The sequence below is a fragment of the Mandrillus leucophaeus genome, unplaced genomic scaffold, assembly GCF_000951045.1.
Source record: "Mandrillus leucophaeus isolate KB7577 unplaced genomic scaffold, Mleu.le_1.0 Scaffold289, whole genome shotgun sequence".
Taxonomy (NCBI): domain Eukaryota; kingdom Metazoa; phylum Chordata; class Mammalia; order Primates; family Cercopithecidae; genus Mandrillus; species Mandrillus leucophaeus.
Window position 1 is genome coordinate 2,620,388 of NW_012103020.1, and position 18,463 is coordinate 2,638,850.

Sequence of the window (18,463 nt, forward strand, 5' to 3'; positions counted from 1 at the left end):
AAGAACTTGGTGCTTTCTTGAATACTAGCCCTATGCTACTCGCTTTCACTATGTCACTCCAATAGAAAACTGAAAATTATAAAATAAAGCATTAGAAACTCTTTCAAATTTTTTATCAAAAGAAAACTACTTGTTATTAGCAGACAGTGATTATGTCTTCCTAGTCAGCCTTAAACATGAGTCAACTTGGATAGGAAAATAACACAGTAGATGCCTTGATTGCTTTTAGCTCTCTGAAAACAGGCACTTAATTTCCTTCGCAGAAAAATTTTTTTTTTCTTTAAAGTTGACTAGTTAAGTGTAGGAGTAATCAAAGCAGCCAACTCTGGAGCAAGAGGCAGTGACTTACGATTTGGTCCATTTACTTAGTGCACGAATTTGTTTTCTAAACTGTATCAAGGGGTAATAATGGAACTGATCATCATAAGTAGGCCTGTAAGAAGGATGGCATGAAAATATTTGAAACAGATGACTGCACGTGTGTTTAGAAAGACTAGAAGAAAGGCTAGTGTCTTTCAGGTTCTGTGTATATTTCCCTGGGCTTAACTTCAACCTCTCATATTACATTTTTGATTTTTTAAAAATTGTATGTTCTTAGGAATTCTGAAACTAGACAGTCAACATTTCCGGCTGAACTCAGTTACATGGTAGACATTCTCTGAGCTCATGCATAAGATATTTTTCTTTTCTTTTTAAAATATCTTACGTCTTAATCCATTTTCTCCTCTGACCTCTGTGAATATTTCAATGAGCTTAATGACTTAAGGAATATAAACTGGACTTAGTGTTTTGCTGAATGTCTAATCATTCTAATGGCACCTAACTTAACCCAAATTTCCCCAAAGAGAAATGACTAAGTTTAGTAGGAAAATTATTTCACTGGTCTTATTCATCACACATAAGACAGTAATATCCTTTCTGTTTTTAATAATAGCATTACTTTGTTGGTAATTACTTCTGTTAATTCCACTGAAGAAATTTTAAAAAATGAATTATACTCTACTTATCTCTTCATAACTGTGTTCTATTAGTTTCTGAACACTTCTCCATTTAATCAGGGCTGTTTTGAATACCTCTTCTATTCTTATTCTGCTAAGAATGCCTGGGTACTTGAAAGGTTAAAAAATAAATAAATAAAACAAATTTAATCACAACTAAAACCTCACTGAATATTTTATTATTTCTACTCTTTATTAGTGGGTATGATCTCAAAGGGGCCTTGTTTTATCTCTCATAGAAAGATGGAGTTGATAAAGTTGTAATTCAAATTCTGCTAAAGTTAATCTTAAAACAATTAATGTGGTCGGGCTCGGTGGCTCACGCCTGTAATCCCAGCACTTTGGGAGGCCGAGGTGGACAGATCACAAGGTCAGGAGATTGAGACCATTCTGGCTAACATGGTGAAACCCCATCTCTACTAAAAAAATACAAAAAGTTAGCCGGGCGTGGCAACGTGCGTCTGTAGTCCCAGCTACTCGGGAGGCTGAGGCAGGAGAATGGCGTGAACCCAGGAGGCGGAACTTGCAGTGAGCTGAGATCGTGCCACTGCACTCCAGCCTGGGCGACAGAGCGAGACTCCGTCTCAAAAAAAAAATTTTTTTTTATATATATATGTGTGTGTGTGTATATATATATAGTATATTGCACAATTAGTTGTAGTCTAAATCTCTGCCATGCTTTCTAGTTTACTCTCATAGTGTAATGAGCACAAGCAATATAGATCATGCCTTCTATGGGTTATTATAAAATAAATGAAATGGCCAGAGAGTATGCAATACCACTGGGATGCATTTTTTTTTTTTTTTTTTTTGAGACAGAGTCTTGCTCTTGTCACCCAGGCGGGAGTGCAATGGTGCGATCTCAGCTTGCTGCAACCTCTGCCTCCTGGGTTCAAGTGATTCTCCCTGCTTCAGCCTCCCAAGTAGCTGGGATTACCGGTGCCCGCCACACACTGGGCTAATTTTGTATTTTTAGTAGACACAGGGTTTTGCCATGTTGGCCAGGCTGGTCTCGAACTCCTGACCTCAGGTGATCTGTCCACCTTGGCCTCTCAAAGTGCTGGGATTACAGGCATAAGCCACAGTGCTGGACTGCATTTTTATAAAATTGCTTTTCCTAAATACATCCTGTTAATAGCATGAGGATGCTTCATACCTATTTTTCTTTCTCTGTGCTTCAGTATTTTTTTCTTTCATTTTACTATTATTAATGTGTACCAAGGAGTAGCTCTATCAAATAAAATAGAGTGATCTTTTTCTTTTTTTCTCAGCTAGAACTCTTGGTATCTCCTGTTCTCCCCTTGATCCTCTCTCCTTATACGTCTGCTGTTTCTCAACCACCTCATACAAGGATAAAGAGGTGGTGGCCTCCTTGAGCTTTTAAGAGTCTTTGAATGACTCTTAAATTGCTTAGAAGCTTTTCTCTCCTATCTAGAGTCTTTCAAAACTGTGACTCAATTTTTTTCTTGTTTGTACAATCAGCCCTTTGTCTTTGGGGGTTCCACATCTGTAGAGTCAACAAATCAGATTGAAAATATTTGGGAAAAAAAACTTTCATCTGTACCAAACATGTTCCGGCTTTTTCTTCTCATTCCTTAAGCAAAACAGTATAACGACCATTTACACAGCATTTATATTGTGTTAGGTATTATACATAATCTAGATATAATTTAAAGTGTATGGTAATATGTGAGTAGGTTATATGCAAATACCACACCATTTTATATCAGAGACTTGAGCATCTGTGGATTTGGGGATCTGCAGGAGGTCCTGGAGTCAATGCCCCAAAGCCCATGGGTATTGAGGGACAACTGTACTTGGAACTGATATGTGTTGCTTGGAAATTAAAATTCCCAGTCTAAAGCTTTAAAAGTGGCTAGCCTAATACAAATTTCAAGGTCACTTTTTTTTTCTTTCTTTTTTTTTTTTTTTAAAGAAAACATACCATTACCTAACATGGAAAAAGAACTAGTTTACAAAGAAAACATAGACAAATTTGGTCACAGACATTGAGGCAAGGAAATAAAAAGGAAACATGAAAAGCTGAGTTAAAAGGATGTTTTCCAATTTAGAAAAAGAGATTCATCTTCTAAAATCCTTTTGAAAATAGTGCAGAAGCCATAAAGTATATAATTATTTCTCTACTCTAAAAATGGCATATGATTGAACAACAGAATATTCTGGGAGAAAAAAAAAAACCCATATCACTTCAGTTATATTTGCGCTTTGTTCTCAAAAGCCATTTCCATTTGCTGAAGCCAGAGGACTATTAACCTAGTCTCTGAAATTTTGAAGTGTCCTGAATCCTGTTTTCTGTGAACAACTAAAACTCGATCATATACATAAAGTGAAATTTCAATAAGTGAACATATGATCGTAAGATGTTACTAGGAGATGATAATCAACAAAATTAATGAGAGTGTTTAATTTCATGCAGCAATTTTCACAAAAGGTAGAGCGCAACAGTAAACTCCATGAGTTGCACTGTAATCAAGCTCCTCTTGTAATGAATGCAGGCCCTTAATTTATTGAAACTAATTTTGAAATCATGGTACCATACATGCTGTCTACTGTAGAAATAATTTATAAACATTAATTGCAGGAAAGAGAGGATCCATTTGCTTCAAAGAGCCCATCAGCAAGCTGTCCTTCCTGTTTTATCAGTAAGCAAAGCTGAGAGCAAATAACAGATGGGACTGTCCCTTGGTGGTGGCGCAGAGCACGCATGAAATATAGCACAATCTTCCTCCAGTGTGTTATGCTTTTAACAGTGGAAGATCAGAGCAGGAGAGGTGTGGGCCGGGATGAATGACTGTCTCTGATGAAACATTCTTTTCTTCTAGCAAGATTCCTGTAGCAGATTGAGCTCTGGCAGTTGATCTCAGTGGCTTGATAGAGTGTCATTATAAAAATGCACCTGGAAGATTCTGTGGAAAAGAGACAAACCTCAGAAGACCAAGGTGAATCCAAGGCCTGATCTGGACTCTTAATGGGGGGTTAAATTCTAGTTCCTTTAATAAGCATCAAAGACACCACAAAACCACAGATAAAGCTGTCATAGACAGCTATATTTGGTACTCATTTATCATTTGTCACAATCACTTCATCCTCTTGCAATATTTTATTCTACTTACTACATCTACAAGAAGGTGAGTAGCTGCGCATTTGATGTGTGTTGGGGGATGTGAGGCTAAAATCTTCTGCCTCTGTTGTTCGTATAACCACACTGAAGGCTGTTACTAGGGCTGTGGAAGCTGGATTTAGTATATGTTATTCCTAATGGAAAAATCTATCAGCTTCACTTCAGTGGCTATTATTAAACAGCTTTTTAGTCAGTCAGATAGGAAGTGATCCCCAATTCCACTAGTAGATTCATGCCCCATTCATTATCACTGTTCATGGTAGCTTTTCTAAATGTTTTTCCCTTATCCTGGGTTTCTAACTCTGCCTCATTCCTTCAGCTTTGGACGCTGCTCTTATGTCCTGTTGAAGTGAAAAGATCAAGGCTGCCTGATCTCCTTTAACAAACAACTGTAACATGCCCCTCTTTGATTTATGATATCATTGTCATCATTAGTTCTTTTCCTGTCTCCTATTTTAGGGAAAGTATTACCCTCTTCTTTTAGAATGTTAATCCACACACGTGCTCTTAATTTTACCCATTTCCATTCATTCCTCAATTATCCCCATAATTACTGAATTCAGTCTTTTTCTCTTAAGTGCATTCTCTGATTGAGTTGAATTTACCTCTTTTAAAGAAAAGAAACAAAGCATTACTTCCAAATCTGCATTGCCCTTCAAGATACTGTCTCCTCTACTTCTATGAAACTTCTTAAAAGATTAGTCTGTCATCATTAGTTCCTGTAATTGTTCTTCTTTATCTAATTTACTCTTCTCTTTATTGTAGTCTCACTTTCTGCTCCCCAGTCCCTTGAAACTGTTCTATGAAAGCATCTAATTCCTAATCTATCAAACACAATTGTGATCATTTCAGACTACTGGGCATATGAACACTCTTTCCACATTGAGTTTTCAAGTCTTGGCAGAAGGCAGGGCTTCATGTCCAAGGATGAAGAGGTCATATGCTTTGTCTTTCTATACCCAGGCAGAGAGGACACAGGCACATAGCCTTGGTTTGACAGTCAGGTGGTCCCATCTGGAGGATAGAGGAAAAACGATCCACAGAGCCACAGTAGCAGCAGCAGCAGAGACTGGAACAGAGGTGATAGTGCGAGCTAGAGACTCTGTAGTGTCCCAATCTAGCCTTTTCCTATGCAGCGTTTCTTGTTGAGAAAACTCCCTCGGTTCCCACTGACTTTCTGAGCCTTCTTGGCTAAGTTTCATATAACTCTGTGAGCTAACTAATATCTTTGCCATAAATTATTTGCTTCCCTTAATTGAAACATATTTGGTTTATTTTCCTTTGAGCTAAAGACCTCAGTAGTACAGAAAATCATACTTTGGATTCAGTTTAATGTAATAGAGTTTTAGGGAAAGTGGAGTGAAAAGTCAGTAAGTGGAATTGATTTTCAGACTGGGGCCAAAAGGAGCGAAATTCCATTTGTCCTTACAGACATGACCCTAGTAACCCATCCTATGCCACGGTGAAAGAGCTAAATGAACAGTGCCTCTGGTCCCTGTAATGAAAGGCTCTCTTAGAATGAAATGCCTATTCAAGGCAAGGTTTTGGGGAAACCAAGTTGCCACTGTCATTGGAAAGATAAAAGACTGTAGAGATGCTGGGGATGTTTGGAGGACACCGAATAGCTAAAAAAAAAAAAAAAAAGATAAATGATAAGTTAATCTTCTTAAATTATTGATTATGGCAAAGACTGAGTTCCTGGAACTCTCACAATCCTAACACAGTCTCAATTCTCTCCAATTCTTTCAACTTTCGTGTAGGTGAAAATCAAACTCCAAGTTTGATATTATGATCGCTAAATTGTACTATCAGTTGATTTTAGAGTCTTGCCAGTCCTTGTATGAGAAAGTGAGAGAGAACGATGCTCAGAAAACTATAGGACTGGAGCATCCTAAGCATCAGAATTAGACAATGTGGGGTGATTCCAAAGCCTTGAACTCATAGCCTTTCCCCGCTCTGTATTGTGTGCTGGAAGCAGCTCTTGCCGGCTCCTGAGATCAACTGCATTTATCTCATCTCTACTCTGTGGCCATGATATGTTCACAATTTGAAGTCAGTTACAAGCATTTGAAATGCCACAAATCAGGGCTGTCCCTAACCCCCTTGCCGGAGAACGGATGTTAAACATTTGCCAGTGCAGCACTCATAAGGGCATCACAGAAGTGCATCCTCCCTTCTTCGATGGAGGTGGCTTTTCTTGCTTGGAGACTGTATTCCCTTTCTTTTTCGGAGGCTGACTTTGCAAGACAGAATCTGTTTACCGCTTAGAACCATGACCACCACCCCCATCCCCGTTTATCTCCAGACTTGAACTACTGGTTAAATCTCAACATGTCTCAGAGGAGTCAAATGCATTGTAAAATCTGGGCGAGAAGATTTCTTTCTTTTATCTGATGACAGCAAAACTTGGGACTATGTGTACTAGTGATTGACCTTGCACAGGTAACGTGTAATTTTTCAAAAGAATCAATGTATCACTCTGAGCTTCTATATTGGAAGAGTTACCCAGAGTGGCTACGGTGGGTCTGATTCCTGGCTCATTTGCTTGGTTATAATCTGGGTTTCATGGAGGCTTGGGATAGTGAAGTTGAGATCCTAGGAATCTCTTAAATAATGCAGGGAAGGGTAGCAAGTACTCTGGGGTGGAAATATACATAAATCACCTTCATCCTAATTTGTTACCCAAGATATCTAGAAGATAATTTCTTTACCAATATCTTGAGGAATGTGTTGGTGAAGGGAGTTTTGAGGAGAGTTTTTTCTACTGTTCTTCCTAAGCTGAGGATGTTGATGGCAGAGGCTTCAGTTGACATGGTTTCCCTGATTGAAATGAGAAGGAAACTATTCTAGGGCAGCAGAGGCCAAGTAGCAGCCTTCAAAGGAAGGACACAAAATCATTGTGGTTATCATAAAAGGCAGCAGGGCAAGTTCATCAGCAGAGTGTTGTATATTACAGAAATCTTTGGTAGTGGTTCACCGGTCACTGGGTCCCTTGACTGAAATAGCTGATAGTACATTAGTCCTTCTTGATTTGTGTTATGGAAAACACCCCACACCTGGGAAGTATAGGTCTGACCTGGGTCATCATTATGGGGAGTTGCTCATTCTCTCCCAATTCTCAGACCTGAGTTAACTCCATAATCAAGAATTCTTTGAAGATGGACTCAGCAATAATATCACTTGTTTGTGCAATACATCTTCCCAGACTTCAGCAAAGGATCTTTGGCTATTGCAGATATTGCAGATAAATAGCTTTTAATCTGGTTTGCCTATTCTTTGTTTGAGGGTTTATTCAGAATGGCTGGAAAATGCTGTCCTTTTGGAGAAGAAAATTCCAAAGAGCTACTGCTCTTTTACATCAATGATCAAGCAAACAGCATGAATAATGATATTACATTCTAAGGGTAATGTGCTTTTAGGGGTCAACATTCACATAAACATTTTCAGGTACCAAATGTTACTGTTTTAACTTTGTGACAAAAATAAACTGCTTGCATTTTAGGTCATGCTGATAAAATACTTCCTAGAATCTGGCTACACAGACATTTCATGCCAGGTATTATTTATATGTGAATAGAACGCAATGGAATGTGAACAGAATGCAAAGGAGCTATAAAATTCCGTATAGTAAAAATACATACAGTAAACATGCCCTGGAAAACGGAAATAACCAGAGCTTTGGGATATTGTTAAACACCAACTCGGAGCTATCCTAATTCCCAGAGACTGAGAATAACTCTGTCTCTGCTGATCAGAATGACAAATTGTACTTCAGGTTATAAATTGAGTTTTGATCTCAGTTGGCCTCTAGGTAGTACAGTTTTGTGGTTATTTTTCTGAGCATACGACTGGAATACGTCTCTTAAGCAACTGGCAGAATCCCCAACTGGGTATCTGCACCATGGAGTAGGGCTATTATGATAGAAAATGTCAAGCTTCTGGAATTACCCTTAACTGTTAAAGCACTAAAATCCAAAGCAGTATTGCATTCATAGATGAATTATGGAAATTAAAAATATCATTAAAACCCTGAATGATGTTGGGTTGATGATTCTTTTCATGTCTCTATTTTGTCCTGTGCTTAGAAGATGTAGAGATACTGAGCAATTATATATTGCACTCCTGGATGGTCATTTAACAAGTATTTATTTAGTAGCAACCAAGATTCATGCTTTGTGCTAGGTGTCAGGGGTACAATGATGAGCAAATCTTGGCATGGTCTTTGCTTTTATAGCACTGATGATTTAGTGGTACAAGCTAGACAGTCACTGCTTAAGATAATTCTATAAGCTTGTGTTACAGGGGAACCTTCTGTTGTCCAGGGACGTGTGTGTCTGTATGTCTATGTGTGTAGGGAGTTTTGGAGGAGAAAATGGGAAAGGTAGGAAAAGTCTTACTTCAGCAAGTGATATTTCAGATGAGTTCTAAGGCAGAGGTAGGTGTTAAACAGCACATACAAAGGAGTCTGTGCAGTGATTCCATAGCAGGAGAGAAGAGGGTGCTTGAGAAGCAAACAGAAGACAGTACACCTGGAGTGAGGAATGTGGGTTTCAGAGTGGCCAAGAGGAGCCTGAAAAGTAGACAGGGACCTGAACTTGCAGGATTTTCTCTGATCTGAACATCAATGAGAAATCAAGTGTGTGGCTTTAAGCAGGGAAGATATAATATCATGATTAGACACGTAAAAGAATTCTCTGGGTGCAGTATGGGTATGAACAGAGAGTGGCAAGGTATGTTATTGAACTGTTGCAGTGAGAGTTTGTTGTATGGATGTAGAAATAGGTAGAGTTATGAGACATTTAAGAAGTAATATTAATAGGACTCATGATTGACTGTTGGTGATGGATTGAATACGGGGTGTGAGACAGTAGAAAATGTAAAACAGTGTTCTTATATTTCTGGTTTGCATAGCAGGATATACATAAATATGTATATATATTCATTATGTATATACTGAATGAGAATAAGATTGGGGCCAATGATCTTAGACCTATAATATTTGAGGGGCCTGACACACATTCATATGAAGATGTTGAGTGAGAAATTAGACATGAGGATAAAGCATACGAACTGATTTGGCAATGAAATAAATATGGAAGTCTTTGGGCCACAGATGGGAAATGAGGTCAGTTATGTGGAGAAAATACAGAGGAAGGAGAGAAGAGCCTGAGGCTGTGCACCAACAGACATTAGCATGTGGGGTAAAAGTGACGTTTGAGAAAAAAAATAAAATCCTAAGCCCCTAAACCAATTGGATAGACCCCTTCTTGGCCAAGGGGACCTCAGAGAAACCTTAAAAATGGAGTTCATAGCTACGACAGGATGGGAGGTCAGATGTGCCTCGTATACCTGCTCCTTTGCTAAACGCCACTAGGCTCTCTTCTCTAGATGTTAAACAGAAACCAGCCCTTTTGAAAGATTCCTTCTGCCACCGATGGGAACCAACTGCCTGATGCTGCCCCTCCCTTTCAGTTTTTATTTTTAAATTTATTTTTTATTTTTATTTTTTGAGACGGAGTTTCGCTCTTGTTGACCAGGCTGGAGAACAATGGCACGATCTCGGCTCACTGCAACCTCCACCTCCCAGGTTCAAGTGATTCTCCTGCCTCAGCTTCCAGAGTAGCTGGTATTACAGGTGCCTGCTACCACACCTGGCTAATTTTTTATTTTTAGTAGAGATGAGGTTTTGCCATGTTGGTCAGGCTGGTCTCGAACTCCTGACCTCAGGTGATCCACCTGCCTCGGCCTCCCAAAGTACTGGGATTACAGGCGTAAGTCACTGTACCCAGCCCCTTTCACAGTTTTGACACAGCAACTGACCAGCATTCCTTCCTGATAGAGACCATTGACCATGAAGTGCTCCTGGCCCGTCTTTGGAGGCTGCCGCATAGAGGTTCTTTGTGTCCTCTGGTTCACGTTTTGATGTATAAGGTCTAATTGTAATACATTTAAATGTTAAGTCTTCACCCTAGAGTGAACATGGGATGCATGTTATACATGCTGTGCCTCCCCTTTGTGAATATTTATATCTCCTTCCATGACCTGCTGAATACGTATACTTAGTCACCCTTTAGCCATAAATCCGTCTTATTTTTCCTATCCTTTCCTCTATATGCTCGTTTCCAGCTTCTGGCCAGAAGCTGCACTTCTCAGTCTGTCAGAATGGTCACCGGCAAGCTCCAACCCTTCATGAGAAGAACGCTTTAAGCTCTCCTTTCAAATTTATGAAGTTAATCGGTCTTCAGTTGACATCCTAAAGTGCAGTCAGTAAAATGTGATGCACTCAGCAAGGACTTACTAAAGGTTTATGGGACTAAAAACAAAACTGATAAGAGGAAAGAGCACCCATCAGGCTCTCTGACTTCTTGCCAGCTTAGTCTTGGGTTTGTTTAAACCGTTTAGCTCCATTGCAACGTTTGGCTGAATTTCTCTGATTCTGATAATCTTGGGTATTAGGTATTTGATGAGGTAATTCAAATAGTGTGTAAAGTGTTTCTTATTGATAAAATGAATTTTGGATACTCTCTACTTCACGCTCACACTAATTTGTCTTTGTGTGCTTTTTAATACTTAGTAAACTCCATTTTATCTTAAATTCTTTATCTAGGAAGCTGCCTACCACTCAAGCCTGGGAAAGCTGGCAGAGGATGCGAGTGAACACTCACCTGAGTGTTCACAATGCTCGTGAGGTGCCTCCCTGATAGTAAGTGCTGCTCTTTCTTATTAACATTCTTTTTTCCTTTAAAATTTGCTTCAATCCATGAGGTAAAAAATAATGATGAAATAGATAGATAGACAGATAGATGAATAGTGCATGTTGTTTTTCCCTGCAGTCAAATAGACAAAAATTTCAACACAAACTTTTATTCCTGGTATTTGACTTAAAAGTAAACGTCAGGTACGTTAAGAAGCTAATGGTGTTTTTTGCATATCTCACCAGTCACTGATTTTTCTAAGTATAAAAATGCATTTCCAAAATCTTATCACTGGGAGGCAGCATCGTGCAAAGCTAGCCTTTAGCTCTTCCTTCCTGTGTCCAGTATAGAGTGCTCCTAATATCTGTCACAGATTCGTGCTGTGCCATTAATGGAAACAGAGCGTTTGTCTGGCTGTCGGTCTGTCTGTCTGTCTGTCTTCCCTTCGCCAAATTCTTTCTTCTTCCTTTTTTTTCCCAGAGTTCTTTGTGAGTTAAAACTTCTGTTTTTGAAACTTCCAGGAGCTTAATTAATAAACATGAAAACCAAGGCGAAGCTGGCACAATGCCCTTTTTTGCTCAACCACTTGGGCATGTTAGGGCAATTGTAGTTATTTACATTTGGCATCCAACTGACTCAAAGAGCAACATTGCTTTTTTTTTTTTTTCCCCTCTATGAGTACCGAAGCTATTAAATTAAACAGGTTAATGTGGCTACAGCATTTCGCCCCCTACTATCCCCACAGCTATAGTAAATCTGCCACCTGTTTATTTCCATAAAAATTCAATTACAGCACCACCAGTTATTCTTCTTATGTGAGCAATTAACTTTAGTCAGTTTCAGGCCACAGAGAAAGGCCAGGCTGGCCTGCTCCTTTCTTTCTTCTTTGCTCCCTTTACCCGCGGGTCGTTCTTTTGCTAAGTGACTGTGCTCCTTCACACCAGTGAAAAAATGAAAAAGGAAAGAATAGACTAGACTGCTGGGCACTGTCACGCCAGTGAAAAAGCAAGAAGCGAAAAACCGCAAACAATCTTCTGCGTCCCTCTGCCCAAGCCTTAGAGGCCCAGGGAAGTTAGCAGCAAGCCGGCAGCCAGGGCTGCAGGGGCACACCGGTGTCGTTCAATAGCGCACCAAAATGAAGAAGAAATTACTTTCAATGTGTTCATTTTCTTTCTTCTTTGTATTTGTAAAAAATGTGATCAAGAAGGGAAAGGCTGGTAAAATGCCACAGCGTTCTGGCTAAAGCACCGACGCAATTATGAAGAGAGAAAACCGCATCCATCCACACGTTCCAGCAAGAGCTATCACCAAAGGCATTGTGAAGCGGTTGAGCAGTTACATCTGCTCTCCTTTAACAGGAATGAGTCTTTAGTACCTGGTTGCAAATGTTGACTTTTACCTTTTCTTTAAATGTCTGTTTCTCTTTGTCATATTTCTCCTTCTCTCCAAATTCTACCAATAAAAGTGAAAATTACTGAATCCTACATCTAGTGATTTTCTGCATGACCTAATTGTTGAACAGGGATTGAGGTACTTGCTTTCCATCGATTCCTATAATGGCATTGACACTGATTTGTATTTCTAGTCAATGTATAAACATAGTTTTAGGAGCAGGTTAGACTCTGAAATAATCTTTAAGTAAATCATACCCTGGGTTCAGGTTAAAACAAATACTTCTTCATAAGTAGGTTGGTACCAACTCCTATCGAAGTGTAGTTATTATCAATAAGTTCAGAGAATAAGAAAAACATCAAAAGAGAAATAATTAGGGTATAAATAGATGATCCAACCCAAGGGCACCTTGAACCCCTAGCTAGGACAAATGTATGGAGGGCTCAGATTACTCATCCAAATTGTCACGTGTCTGAATTGATTCCTGAGCAACATTTGCTCAGGCAGTGTTGTTGGGCAGGCATGGATGTCAGATGTCAGCCATTCCTAAAATACTCCCAGGGGATTGAGTATATAAACATCTCCCTCCTTTCTTCCTGCATCTGAAGGTGCCCTACACCCAACAGCATTAGTGCGCTGCTAGGATAAAAGAATGTAATAAAATGGACTTTGAAGGCACATGTCACGGGAAAAAATACAGTCTAATTAAATTTAATCTTCTTTTAAATGGTTACTCAAAAGAGAGACTCTGTTAAAAGTTCAAAAGGCCTATATAAATCCCCCACAGGCAAGTCCACACCTAGAGCTCACATATGGCAGTTGGAAGAGTAAAGGAAAATTTAGAAAGTTTTTTTCATCTTGATAGGGCTGATGGGACTTTAATGAAGAGAGACCAGTACCACCTGGCCCTGAGATCACAGTCTCTGTTGTCAAATGGGTCCAAGTTCACAGTCTTGAAAATTGTCCTTTTCCTATATTCAAATGTTCTCATGAGCCCTTTCCTTTTCAGTTCAAAGTAGATGTTAAAATGAGTTTTAAGTGTTTATTCTTTAGCCTAGATTTTGGGCAGATGCCTAATTTCCACAGCTTCCTTACCTCCTGAAGAGTTTCGAAGAGTTTCAGGCTTTTTGCTTCTGCCAAAATGAAGCAAACCTACAGCTTGGTACTTTGAAGTTTGAGTTAAAGCAAAACTAAATGGACCATGTTTATCTGATCAATTAAGGCATTGCCTACATCCTCAGTACTGATGTTTCTCATTTAAGCAGCATTCTATACAATCCTCAGTAAATTAACAACAGAAATAGAGTTTGGGGAAAGGGGGGTCATTATACAAAGAAACGCAGAAAGAGTGTGGAAGAATTTGACTAGGCTCCAACACAAACTACATAAACTGGTCTCCAGTGTAAACTGAAGAATGTCTTTGTAGAAGTGGGACTGTAGAAAAATATTTTTTAAAGTTCCAAAAATAGAAATTTGATTTAAAACTCCTATTAGGTAAAGTGATCTACTAGATTTAACAGTCTTTAACATGATTGATGTTTTTAATTAAAAATACCTCATATTTCTCTCCGGGATTAGCACGTGTACAATTCAGTTTAACTACAGTTCAGCAGGGAGAATTCTATAAACAGTACCATGCTAAGCAGAGTATTCAATTAAAAAAAATAAAATGAGCATAAATTAAAACTCTTCTAGGAGTTTACAACTTTTTTTCTTGAAACTAAACTGATCAACACCAATTAATTAGTATGAGAGTGAATGATAGGTAATTGAACCCTCTGGCTGTTCCCAGTCAACATTCTGTTCTACTATTCCCAGTAATAGCTGGAGATACGTTTGTTTGGCTTCCTTTCCAGCTAGCTCAGGACCTGTGTACATGGCCCTTTCTATAGAAAGACAGGAAACTCTCTTTCCTCAGAACTCCTACTAGATTCCTTAGTCCTTGTTTTGAGCGAATCACATCGTCCAACTGGCACCAACAGATTGAAACTTCGTAAAGAAAATGGTTGTGCTTTTTCATATCTGGCAGATTCTATGGAGATTGCCTTCCAAATTCAAAGATTTATCTCTGAAATTGTGCCTTGGCAAGAAAACTAATGTACAATCTTCACACGTAGGGTATTTTTCACTTCAATTTCAATACTATAGGGGCAATGTAGAAATTTTTTTAAAAAACAGCTTTCTCCAAGTTCCAAGTTTTATGTCCATAGTCTCTTCAAGTTCCAAGTTTTATGTCCATAGTCTCTTCAACTATAAATGGGGAAAAATAGCAAAGATAAAGCTATTAATCTGTCTGACCTATACTCAAAAGTTGCTTTTTCTTTTTAATTTGGTTCTCTATATGTATTTTATGATTTACTTCTATGATTATTTTTATGATTTTTCTGATTTATTTTATGTATCTGTTTCTTCCACAAAGACATATGATGTCTGTCCAGTCATTTAAATTGCAATAACTTTTCAACTTGATTTATTAAATATATGGTGGAGATAATTGTAGAGACTTTCGTGGAAACCTGTAGAAGAAAAAGTTTTCTTGGGAAAACTGTTTTAACATGGTACATGTCTTGATAAAGATCTGTCTTGACTTAATGGAAAACTTATTTCCCAATGTATTTACAAGTAAAATTTTGTAATGGCAGCCGATGGGGAAAACTTGGGGAAATAAATCACTTTTCCTTAGGAAAAGATTCATTTATATTTTAACCACTGAAATAGTGTTACTGATGATATTGTACTTAGATCATTATTTACCATTTCAGATTTACACTAAGTATCTTGATTTCTCTGACATGGATGAAGGTGTTCTTGGGTTTACTTATATCTTTACGTAGACTAATGAGATGACAATTTTGAAAAGGGTAAGAAAGTGTAAGGAATATTTTTATTCTATTATGTTCAAGTTGTTTTCGGTTTCTGTCTTTTTTTTAAGAATGTTTCAAAACTGCTTTGGCTGTATTGAAGGTGGAAATGAGGATTTTTTTCTTAACAACAGGTAATTAGTACAATGTGATCTATTTCATGTTTGGAATGATATGGGTCTTGTACTTAAAGTTCTTGGGTTGACAAGAGCTGTGTGGAAAGGAGAAAATAAAAAGGGACAAAATCAGTAAAGCTAGAGAGATAGAATCATGAAAGGGACTACTCAGGATATCACCCTGTTTAACCTTTTGTGCATTGCTTATTGCTTCTACATACTTAAACTAGGATAAGTTTAGGCAATACGTATTGGGTTTGAACTTTCAAACCACAATGAGGCTATTTTTAACCTGACAGTTAATTTTTCATCTCAATAATGACATGACAGAAAAATTATCAAAATTTTGTAAATATTAAGCCTATCATTGGTTGGAACATTTCAACTGCTTCGTGTAGAGCAATTGATTTAAAAATTTGTAGTTAATTAAATAACCGAAGCACGTGGACCTTTAGTTATCTGTTTACTGGAGATTTATAAAGATATATAAATCCCTCATCAGCCTCTTTTCTCTCCTCAATAAGAGTGTATTTTATCCCAGGTTCATACAAATATCTCTGAATCTGAACTCAAATTTTCAAGCATTTCATCTAAATGTTGTGAGTGTTCTTTCTGACAAATTACAAGTATGGGTATCTCCAGTTATGCTGCATGTTAATTGTGTTAGTTTTAGGCTACCAGACCTGCTCCAATATCGACTCTCATTACTCTGTTTATCAACTTATGACAAGAACACTTTATGGCCCTCTTTGACTTAGAGTGGACTCTTTGTGTGTCTGAATGTTTTGTTGGTTATTTCCCAAGAATGCAATATGACCTCCTGGTTACACATGAACAAGAACCACTAAAAAAGTTAGGTCAGTGGAAATTTGCTCAGGACAAATTGAATAACATTCTTGAGATTTTTGACTTCACTTTGTTTTAAATTATATTTAAGGCATCCATCTTCTGACCTCTTTTTTTTGTTTTTGTTTTTGTTTTTGTTTTGTCTTTTTTGAGATGGAGTCTTGCTCTGTCACCAGGCTGGAGTGTACAGCGCTATCTTGGGTCACTGCAACCTTCGCCTCCCGGGTTCAAGCGATTCTCCTGCCTCAGCCTTCTGAGTAGCTGAGGCTACAGGCTTGCGCCACTATGCCCAGCTAATTTTTGTATTTTTAGTAGAGACGAGGTTTCACCATATTGGCCAGGATGGTCTCGATCTCTTGACCTCAGCCTCGGCCTCCCAAAGTGCTGGGATTACAGGTGTGAGCCACCACTTTTGGTCTTGCTCACATTTTTGAGAGGAGACTGACAAACATCCCCTTGTATAAAATTTGATGTAACTGGCTACATTTCCACATTTTTTTTTTCTGTTACTGAGTGTTTTTTGGCATTGATCAACCTTGAGGCAAGATTCAGTTTAACTTTACACTCCCAACTACTACCAGCCTTTTATTTTCACTCTGTAAGTTGCTAGTGAGAGGTAGAGATTTAACTACAACGGAGGCTTTATTAAGTTACCAAATTTTATTCATAAAATTGTGCTTAGGCCTTTTTCTCCGGATTATTTCCTCTATTTCTCAAAATATCCCTCATCCTTTTGAGAAGGCAGCTTTTGTGTGAGAAGAAAAAATAGTTACTTTTCCAACTGCAAATAAATTTTATGTATCATATTATGCTAATTTGTAGTTTCACTTGACTTGGATGGACAATTCCTAATGCTCTTCAGCTACTGTCAGCAGTAATGCCTTAAGGTGAGTCAATCAAGAATTTACATTATTGTATTTGATAATGTTCTCTAAAATAGGTCGATTCATTTGGTTACTTCAGGACATATTATGTAGATAATTAATCCTAGCAGATACTCCAGTAAGTCTCTTGTTTTATATCATTTCATTAATGAGAATTTTCCATGGTTATTTTAAGCAATAGTAAACCTTTCTTGAAAATTTTCAAGCTAAGCAAACTAGACCAAAGCTTCTCAAACTCTCTGTGATGAAGGACTGTGTCTTCTTCTTGTTATTATTTGCTTAAGTTTCACATAGTCACAGACCAACACTTTCGTAAAATGCATTTATCATGTCCTTGGACGGCATGACAATATCAAATTGTCATATCAATTTCTTGGTGCTTATTCTCAATTTCTGTACCTATCTCGCTGTGGATTGGTAGCAGTTTGCAGACCACCACCAGTCCACGGGCCACATTTTGAATGACTTTGATGGAGGTTATTGTCTCTGGTAGAATTTCAGAGAATTGATTAATAGATTGTTCTTATAGCAATGTTAAAATTTATTTAAGAAAGATTCGTTTCTCACTGAAGGAGATCTTTTAGTCCTGCTTTGTTGAAGTGAGATATTTCTCTGTTCAGGATGGAATTTTGGTTAGACTTGTGGGTTTTTACAAAAGGATGGCCACATTATCATTTAGTAATTTAATCTGCCATTTCTTATCCCATAGATAATCCAGTACCTTGCTAGAGAATATAAACTTGGAATCCTACTTCTGTCAAAAGTTTACATGGAAGACATTATTATATCTTTTACATGTCTTCTAGATAGTCCAGATTTTGTTTTAGACTTGATTTGCTGATTTGTTTTTGGCTTGGACTGGATCGGATTATCAAATATCTGATTATGTAAATCATAGTGCCTTGGCTTCTGACAGAATCATTTAATTGAGAAAATTAAAATTATAAATTGTTCCCATGTATTTAGAGATGCTATAAAAATATTAATATCAAGCCCAAATACTACATTTCCTTCAGGAAAACTAGGTCCTGGTTACTTAGATGTGAGCAAACCAGGCATTTTACTTGATTTCAAAAAACATAGAGTCTAGTGGGGGAGATAGGTATATAGTCACATAATAAAAAAATGTAAATGTATAATTATGTTAAGTGCTCATCTTAGTCCATTTGGGCTCTTATTAAGACAGCCAAGTAAAAGGAGCTTCTTAGAGAATCTCCAACTGACCTGAGCACGGGGAGGAGAGTGGGGCCTCAGGAAGTTCATGCCATTTGCAGCGGGGAAGGAGCCTGGCCCCACCTGTTCATGGGTGGTTACTGGGAATTCAATCTGTGGGATGAAGGCCTGTAACAGAAACCCCTGTCTCACCTTGCTGTGTTGTTTTTCCTTTTTCCTTTTGCCCAGTAAATCCCCCTCCTCAACCTTCAAAGTGTCTGTAAGCTTAATCTTTCCTGGTCGGGAGACAGGAACCCGGATTTTCCTACAGCATTTTGACAAAGATATAAATTGAGGGATTTATAAGCCACAGATAC

At 38.1% G+C, this 18,463-nt stretch overlaps 1 long non-coding RNA gene across 1 annotated transcript in view; it reads right to left on the reverse strand.

The window, feature by feature from the left end:
• Window positions 1–3,396: 3,396 nt before the first annotated feature.
• Window positions 3,397–18,463, reverse strand: part of LOC105543654 — a 35,837-nt gene continuing 20,770 nt past the window's right edge. Inside the window, exons 3-4 of the long non-coding RNA XR_001006653.1 lie at window positions 10,806–10,967; window positions 3,397–3,925 (exon numbers count right to left, since the gene is read on the reverse strand). This is a non-coding gene — a long non-coding RNA (uncharacterized LOC105543654). The remainder of the gene's footprint in view (window positions 3,926–10,805; window positions 10,968–18,463) is intronic.